Here is a 10,187-nt window from a genome sequence, read left to right on the forward strand (position 1 = left end):
GGATTCCGTGGTGATTTGTCTTACCTTGAAGATACGCTAGGGTGACTTCACGTTGTTCTTCTTCCAAAAGGGTTTCACAATCAGTTGGCATCGGACGAATGTCCCGTCCATTCTTAATGGTTCATCACGCCATAGCCGCTTGATCTTCTACCGAGCAGTTTCACCTTTTTATTCCTGACGTGTACTACAGATCTGGTCGTTCTCCACGTCTGGCTGCGACCAGATCTTCGTTATTTTACTTCTCCCGTACTCACTATATTTAATATTGGTCAATCCGGTTGTTTTCGTTTTCCAAATATTTCCTTAATTTTCTCTATGTTCCTGGCTTTTCTTCTGTCAAACTCTCGTTATTCGAAGATTCATCCCTATGATCTTATTCCACTTAATCCCGTTCTTCCTCTCTAGGTGTCCATTCCCGCAAAAACTGTCTCATGCCACCGGACTGTTCCCCATTTTGTTGTTTCACGGCGTTCGTGGTTATTGTTCGAGACAACCAATCGGCCTCTACATTTTCTTTTTCCAGTTTATATATAATTTCCATTCCGCAAGAAGCTCCTTCCAGCGAGTTATCCTGGCTGACGATTCCTTCACCTTTCCCATCCACTGGAGTGGTCTCTGATCAGTACATTGAACCTTCTACCGAACACATATAGTCTAAAGTGATCGACGGCCCACACTATTCCCAGGAGTTCTCGCTCCTTTGCGTTGTATCTGCTTTTCGTCTCCGTATGCCACTGTGCGTCGCCCCCATCGCTCTCCTAAAAGACACCGCTCTTAGGGCATATTCACTCGCATCTGTTCAAATTGAATTGTTATTGTGAATTGCTGATTAAAATTCGGAAAAACAAGAACTAGCTCTTGCTACAACCTCTCTGTGCGCCGCCAGATATTGTCCACCATCATTGGGTAGACGATCATCTTCCTGCCTCACCTTAAGTAGGTTATTGAGTGGTTTTACCAACGAGATTGACCATTTCTGGTACAAACCTCCTGTAATAATTTAGAGTCTTTAACAAACTCTGTTATGTCACTAGGCACCGCCATTTTCTGAATCGCTGCAACTTTATCCGTCTCTGGTTTTACTCCCTCCCTAGAAATCGTGTGACCCAAAAATTTTATTTGCTTCTGCCCCAGCGCCGACGTTTCCTTCGACAATTTGAGCCCAAAATATCTGATTCTCTGGAACACGCTTTTTAAATGTCGCACGTGTTCAACCTCATTTTCACTGAACATAAGGAGGTCATCCATGTATATCTGACATACGGATTCTTCTCAGAAACTCGTCCATCAGGCGCTAAAAGGTTATGGGGGCAATTTTTGATACCAAACGGCATCCTTGTGTACTCATAGTGACCCCTCTCAAAAGTAAATGCCGTCTTATGTTTATCATAAGGGTACATTTTAATTTGATGATATCTAGCCCCCAAGTCCAGTGTGCTGAATACCGTCGCCCCACTTAGTCTGTCCAAATTGTCTTCGAATCTGGGGATCGGGGATCTATCGCATTTTCATTCAGCTTCAGGCAGTCTATCACGACTCTGAACTTCTCGATATTTTAGCCTGGCGTGATCTTCTTTTTCACCGCCCACAATGGACTATTTCACTGAGACGCACTGTCAATAATGTTTCCCTGACGTTTTAAACTTCCGAGTTCCTCCCGGATGTGGTGACGTAGTGCCAGTGGGTATGTTTTCTCTTTTATGTATGTCACCCTGTCCTGCTTCATTAGCACCTCTCATTGACAGTCTTCCCGGTCGCCCCAAAGATATCCCCTTCTTTAAAAAAAATATTCTCGTATTCCTTCTTGAGTAGCTATCTCTAGTCTTTAGCCTGATTGATTGGTCCAAACCGCATGCCCTCGGTTTTTCTCTACCAATGATATTAGTACATTTTTCCTCCAAACTTAATCTTCCACTTTCCCCTGCTATTCCTAACCCAAGCCCCACCTCCCCCAGTAGGTCACATCCCACAATTATTTTTTATTCCCGTCGGAATAAACAATAGTTCGGATACGTCACGATACGGAAACGTCGAATAACAAATAGTTGAAAACTATTTTGTTCCTTCTTGACCGCAAACCTGACCATCTTCATATTTTAAAATGAAAAATCTTTTCATCATTCTATCATCAGAGCATTGGCATGAGAAAGGCTAAGCCATAAAAAAGAATTTGACGAGAACTCCCGGAGGACTTGGGGGTCGATGTCCAGGACGTGGCTAGGATAACAGAGAATATAATACTCGACTCCCTTTCCCCAGAAGAGGGATGGCATGCATACATCGCATATCTTGTTTGTTATTTTATTTATTACTTTATTAGTTTTATATTTTTAATATTTTAATATTTGCTATATAGGGGACTTTGTCGATCAAATGAAATAAAAATTGTGAAATAGAAGGGAAAGAAAAAAAGGAATAAATTGAAAAACTTGTATTTAGTGTGAAGACTGGACTTGTATTTAGTGTGAAGATTGTAAAAGAAAACTGTGGGAAAAAAATGTTTTCTTTTTATTTTATTATATCACATAAAAATATGTAATTTATATATGTCCGATCACTGATTGATTAGTATGCTGTTTAATGTAGCAACCCGATGTATTTGGGCAGCATGAATGAATGAAGCATTACTTTCTCTTCTCTAAAAAATGATAATGTGTTATGCACCTATTTTGCCGACTGACTTTTTTTTTCATATCTTTGGCCCCATTACTGTAATTCCATCAATAAACGAAAATTTGATATTTTTTGACTTACTATATTTTCCAAAGCAACGCATAAAGTATTTATACATCATTTAATAGTCACACAAATCTTTTAATTATTTTTTATAAAACCATCTCAATATTTCGACATAATTTTTTAATTGATGAACGACCTATTTTTTTTACTTACAAAACAAAATATGATAGCGGAGTAAGAAAAATAATTAAGTATATGATATATGCGTTGAAATTGTGAGATATACGTTTTAAAAATTAGAAAAACAAAAATATAGTCCTTAGTAATATTAAATTCAAACAAGATATCATTTAGTTTAATTTGAGCTAGGCCAGGCCTGATTGTGAAATGTGGTCGATAAATTTAACTGTGATTATAACCCGGAGTACTTAATATCAAAAGCCGCCACTATATCATATCCGATGTAAATCACAGTTGAATTTATACACTCCTGTAAGTTATCTATCCGTTCACACCTTGTTCCCGACACTGATATTTTAGTGCCTTCGGGCATTTTGCCACCGATTTCGATTGTTGAGGATAATTTTATCAAGATTTAATTTTGAATTTTAACCGTTTCAGAGATAAAATTTTCTATTGCTTTTTTTATGTTTAACCAAAATTTAGATTAATCCTTTGAAAAAATAATATTTATCATAATAAGGCACTATATAAATGAATAATAATTATGATCAGTTTTTTTATTATTATTATTATTGATTACAATCGATTTATAATCGAAAGCAACCTTTTTGATTTGTCTTAGCTATATAGAAGAGGGGAATACCTATACTAGGGGTGTAGCTAGGCCATTAGTTTGTTTGGGCCTGGGGTGGAGGGAAGAGATGTATTGATATGAATACTCAGTTTTATTTTTTATTAGAAGGTTAGCCCTAATGTGGACTTGTCTGATTACCTTCTCATTTATCAGATCTAGTCAATAAAACAGTTGTTCACTTGTTTCTGTTAATTTCTAAACTTTGTTAATCATTTTTCCAAAAATCAGACTATATGATTATAACTTCCATACATATATCTTGCAAAATTTTAGATTTAAATTTCTAAAAATATAAACTTTTATGTATATTTTCGTTCCTTGGGTCCTTACGAGACTCATCCCCTAATTCATGCTATTTATTTTGTGACAGATTCCATTAAGCTGGTTTTATTAGGCTCAAAAACACAAAAGAGGCAGTAAACATCGTTATTATAATTTTGATGCTCGAGATTCGGGAAAAAATTATTATATATTGTAACATAATATCAAAAAGAAAACTGAGATAGGTAAAACAAAAAATGCCACTAAATTAGGGCAAAACCTGTTAAAATTAGATCTGGCATTGAGTATGAATAAAATTTTCAAACCAAACTGAACAAAGATAAGTAAATAATAAACGTACTAAAATGTTAGTATTTCAATGTTAATAACAATATACAACGATATCACTATCATCTAAGTCATGATAACTTTTTCCTAATTATTGAAGAGCGGAGAATATTTAGGGATGTAGACTTATTCTCAATGAAGTATTTCTAATTATATAAGAGAGTAGGATTGGGGATTTGGTATGAACTAGTAGTATTTTCTCATAGAACAAGGAGAAAAGTAAACACTGAACAAGGATATTATTATTATATTAATTAGTTACAACTATCTCAGTTTTATCTATAATATTGCCACACAATACCTATCATTATTATGTGTAATAATCAAGTAGAGAATGTTATGGGAAGTGGAATAATCTAAGTGAATCAATCTCCTAAAAAGGGGCCTTACATCACTGAGTCACTAATTTTACCATGGTTTCGGTTTTGACAAGTGATAAAAAATAAGAGGCTTGACAAGATCTTACCATTTTAGGTGATGGGGATCGAATTATTATTCCCTAATTTGGAGGTAATGATCCAAGAACCAAAGAACCAGAGTACTCTTAACAAAAGTGGGGAATGATGCGGGAGGGGAGGGAAGGTGCAGGTGCTAGGGCGGTACAATACAGCAGGTGAGCAGTGTTGTGTCCTTTGTCTTGGTAACACTACACCACTAGGAGGTCTCCCATCACTTTAATAGGCCTTGTCAATCGCCATCTATTGTTTTTAATTATTCTCTCAAGAATGGAAATTGTGAAATTCTATGAGATTCATTAGAGTATCCTACTCGAGTGAATTTTGATTTTTTAAATATATTTTTATTAAATTAAAAAAATTGAAAAAGTAAGATAACATCTTTAATACATTCATTCTTATATACAATATTTGCATTCACCTTGAAGAACTTCAAACCGAGCTTGTCCAACCAATTGTGAAGAAAAAAAATAGGACTACGGAAGTTCCCGGTACTTCTCTCTCATCTGCGTCACTAAAAGTATTGTATTATTAAGAATGGTATTAAAAGCCAGTGGATGATGATTGAGGGTGCTAGCCGCAGACTTTTAGGACTTGAGTAAAGATTCTAGCCATTGCTATAACTTTACTATAATTGTTCACAATTGGTCTCTGGTCCACTGCCGTTTCAGTGGGGGACATTAGGAACCTTTGGGGAGGATTTTAAGGATGGGTAATGCACAACGGGATTAGCATGATGTGTCAGTTTCTCATAGAATACAGTGAATTTGGATTTAATAAGGTCTGATACAGATAAGATACTAAAGCCTTGATGTAGGGTACGATTGATATTATTATTATATATAGGGTGTTTTTTTGAGCCCGATAGAACTTGAAATTGTAAAAAATAACACAAAAAATTAAATTGTAATCAAAATTTTTTTTTATTCGAAAGATCAATACGTGACATTAACATTTGAAAATGATTTCGGGCATATGGGCACCGCGGCTGTTCTTGACGAAGCGCATTCTGGACGTCCAATTTTGGCCGTATGTCACGAATAACACGAACAATGGTGGCCTCCAAGGCGTCAATTGTTGCTGGTTTATCAGCATAAACCAGTGACTTCACGTAGCCCCACAGGAAATAATCGAGAGGTGTCAAATCGCACGACCATATGCGGCAATTTTGCTTATTAACAAACCCGTTAAGCCAAAAATGCGCCTCATCGCTGAACACAATTTTACAGAATGCGCTTCGTCAAGAACAGCCGCGGTGCCCATATGCCCGAAATCATTTTCAAATGTTAATGTCACGTATTGATCTTTCGAATAAAAAAAAATTTTTGATTACAATTTAATTTTTTGTGTTATTTTTTACAATTTCAAGTTCTATCGGGCTTAAAAAAACACCCTATAGTAAGGAGCAATGACTGTTGTTGGATGTACTTAGGATTTACAAGATTAAAATGAACTGGTTGACAATATCTGCGTCAGATGATGAAGGTGATAAGTTTAAATTTGAAGTCAATTATTACACTTTTATTCTTTTTTATTACACCAGTCTTCAATAAGGTTTGTGTAACTTACATTATACTTTACGAATTGGTGTCGGAACAGACTATCACACTGTTATACTTTGGCGCGACAGCCTCCACAGCAGCTATATTATCCTCTACGTTGATATTTACATTCGCCTGTCGTGGCGGCATATATGCTGAAACCAGAGCGAATGCAACTCTGCTTCACCTGACATAACATGCCGCTTGATCTGCTATGGTGAATTGCTTCAGTTCGGTCAGTACGTTGAGGGCAGGGTTAACGACAACAATCGCTGCTCTAGGCCTCCTCTCGCCACTGCCTAGACCGAGCACCCTCGACGTAGTTCCAAAACCTGTAACCACATTCTTTCACACAATATTGACCTGCAGGATTTGCAGCTTACGCATACCGGGTCTTCTTCGCCTGCTTGATCATCATCTCCAGATGTACCGGGCACTCCCTGCTGCCCGCACAATGTCGGAGATCTTTCCCTACACTGCAACCCTTACTCTTTTCTGGACACTCCTTGACTTTGTGGCTTGTTCCAAGACACCACCTGCACGATACGTCCTTCGTGCATATATTAGCAGGGTGTCCGTAATCTTGGCACCGGAGGCAGAGTAGGGGATCGAGATAATCGCGGATGGTCAAGCTCCACCACCCTCCCCTGACAATGTCATCAGAACGAGCCTCATTTCTTGGTGCACCTCTAGCACCTACGTATTCGTGAGTCCGCCCCTCGCAGGAGTAGAGAAGCAGGGTCTCAACCACTCCCTCCTGTCTTTCTCATCTTTCGGCGTGTCTATAGGGATTTTACTCCAAAGATAATTCTCTAGGACGCTCTCGTTCCAGAAATTAGGTACCCCCCTAACCCCCAGGCGAGGTCTGCGTTGCTCGTCTCCAGTCCCTTATCCTTGAGTTTTCCCCAGCTAATCAGTTTTTGTGCCTGGTCAGCGCCTTCACTCCTGATCAGGACACTACCTCTCTGGGTCACCTTAACCATCTTGATTTCCCCAATTTGTTGCAAACTTGAACTTTACCTAACCGTAAACAGCCTCCTACCGAGGTAGACGCCGTACAGAGACAACTGTAACGTGAAACATGTCAGCAGATGTTGTGACGAATATGAAATAAGAAATCAAAGATTATCAGATTAGGGTCACTTCATTTTTTACAGTTGGTACCTTACTGCAATCTTTTCTGTTTTTTTGTTGGAAAATCAGTCTGTTTTCTTCCAACGAAGAATAACTCAAAGAGACGACGTAAAGCTTGACCATTACCAAATAGCGCATGCGCAGAGCCTGAGTGAATTCTAAGCACACAATATAGATTCGTTTTAATATTAAGGAAATTGTTGTAGTATATTTGTCCCCGTTCTACTTGTACCGTTAAAAAGATACAATGAGTGCTGAAGAAAACCTTGTGTAAGAAGAAATGTATTAAAACGAGGTAGTCTAAATTAATAAATTTGGTTTTATATCAGATGAACTATTGTGATTCATTCATCATTGGCGCAACAGCTGCGTTAAGCACTTCCTTGGTCCTCTTCACCAGTTTTTCCTATCGACGTCACACCTGATGGATAGTCCTCTTCTCTACAAATGCTTCCACGAGACCTGACATCATCGGGGTTTCCATAAGGATTTACAGTCTAAAGACCGTCCTCACCACAAGTAGCCCAACCATCTAATTATTTGCACTCTTACGAATCGGGAACACATACAGATAGTTATTAAGTGTACAAATCTCATTGTTATTCCCAAGCCAAAACTCATCTACCAGTCCATAAAATTGCCTTAATATCCCCTTTCCTTTAGAGCTTATCAACAAACAAACAATTTATTTTTTAAATATTGTTATTGTGTATTTTAAAATTATTTTATATATTTCAGAGTTAAGAGAACTCATTCACGCCATATTTACAGAAATATGTAAATAAAATGATAAAAAAATAATATGTAGAAGAAAAAAAAAAATAAACTAAAGAAACATCTTCCAAACATTTATTCTTAAATATAATATTTACATTGAGGCTGGAGAACACCATCATTGTAAAGGAAGAAGCAGGACTCCGGAAATTGACGGTGCATCTCTCACAACCGCGGCACTGGTATGAAAGATAGAAAGGTATCCTCTGGCTAGAGGAGGATGAGTGAGACCGCTAGCCGCAGATACTCAGGACTCCAGTGGATAATCTGGCTACTGTCAGAATTCTAATATAATTTTATTTAGAGTGATTCCAATGGGTAGTTTCTCTACAAGTCTGTATCACTCCATTATAAACTTACATCAAATCAACTGGATATACCATTATGTACAATTAACTTCAATAAAGATATTTAAAAAAATATATTTTTAATAGATTGAGTAAAACAAGCAACTAATGTGATGCTTTGTTAAAAGGATTATGTATGTGGATATAAATTGAGTGAGAATGATATGAGATTTTTACCCAATTAAGGATACCCATTTATGAGGGCTCCCGAACCCACACAGCTACAGTGAAAAAGAAAATAATTATCTGCCACAAGGAGATTTTAGCCCAGGTCCTGTAATCTATTATATACATAATGATATCATATCATATTTTGTATTCTTTTTAAATAGTATGTACACACATAAACATAAATAATATTTCTAATGAAAATAAGTAAGTATTTATTAAGAACGCAACAATAAGATACAAGAGATTACATTAGTTCTTTACCTATATATCAATGAGATACAAGAGATTACATTAGTTCTTTATCTATATATCAATGATATTCAAGAAATAACATTAGTTTTTTATCTATATATCAATGATATTCAAGAAATAACATTAGTTTTTTATCTATATATCAATGAGGTACAGGAGATTACGAGGGCCTCAGTAAGACTACATGTTGTAGGCACTATCTCAAGTTTACAACTGAATTGTGACATTTAAAATACAACTTTTTTCCGAACGTTTTTTTATCAGAGCACAATACAAAAACTTGAAAAATTCATTTCGGGCAAAAAATAAAACTAACTCGTTAATATTATAATACGATTATTTTTACTTAACTTCCGATGTATATTATCAGGACAAGAGTTCGTCTATGATGTTAATTGTTTATACATCAATGGATCGCCTATGGAATTGTATAACGAATTGAATCCTGACTCCTTGACGAATACCGTAGAGGCGTCCAAAGTTGGTTGTTGTACCAAAAAACATCGATGCTGATAAAGCAAGATCGTCATATGACATACCATGAGATTGAGGCATGTTTAGGCATTAGTGTGACAAGCAATAAGATATAGCATGAACATTTGTCCGTAAAAAAGATAGGTTCCTGTTAAATCCCGAATAATCTGAAAAATTCTCAAAAAAAGGCTCGTGTCGATTGGTGAATAAAATATGTTCAAGGTCCACCAGAGGCTGTGTATGACATTTAAGAATCTTGCATTATGTGCATTGAGCCTGAAACAGCAACAATCGAATGTATGGGTCCTCTAAGACGAACCAAATCCAAAAAACTCATCAAAAGCACATCAAAGCAAATAGTTGTCTGTTTCTTCGGTACCTGCCACGTGGTGAGGAGTGGAGAAAGTGATTCGAAAATTAGTTGAAGAGTTTAAAAAAGTATATTGGTCTTGATGGAGAATATTTTAAAAAATAATAAAACCAATTTGGATGATGCCTTTTTTTTCCGTGTTAGGCGAGTTATATAAAAAGCAACCCTTCTCCATTAGCATTTCACTAACATAATTCATGTATAATTAAACTAAATACATTTTATCCCAACCATTTTATTTCACGAACCAATTGTAATATCCTTCCTCTTCCTTCATACCTTTATGATGTACCTTCATTAGCCACGTCTTCATCATCAATATATATTCCAACCTCTGCCCAAATCTAGGGAATACCTTTTTCAATTGCTATGAAAACTTATTGACGTACCACTGTTATATGCAGTTTCGATGCAATTTCGATGTAAATTGCAATTTAGAGCGTAAGCCACGTCCATACCAATTTTAGTTTTCTCTTTGTTTTTTTTTTTAACAAATATTGCATAAAAAATCTTGAAAATGGTATAAAATATTACTTAGAAACAAATATGAATATATACATTCAT

This window comes from Halyomorpha halys, unplaced genomic scaffold (assembly GCF_000696795.3).
Source record: "Halyomorpha halys isolate HHAL.00 unplaced genomic scaffold, Hhal_1.1 Scaffold688.1, whole genome shotgun sequence".
NCBI classification, from domain to species: Eukaryota; Metazoa; Arthropoda; class Insecta; order Hemiptera; family Pentatomidae; genus Halyomorpha; species Halyomorpha halys.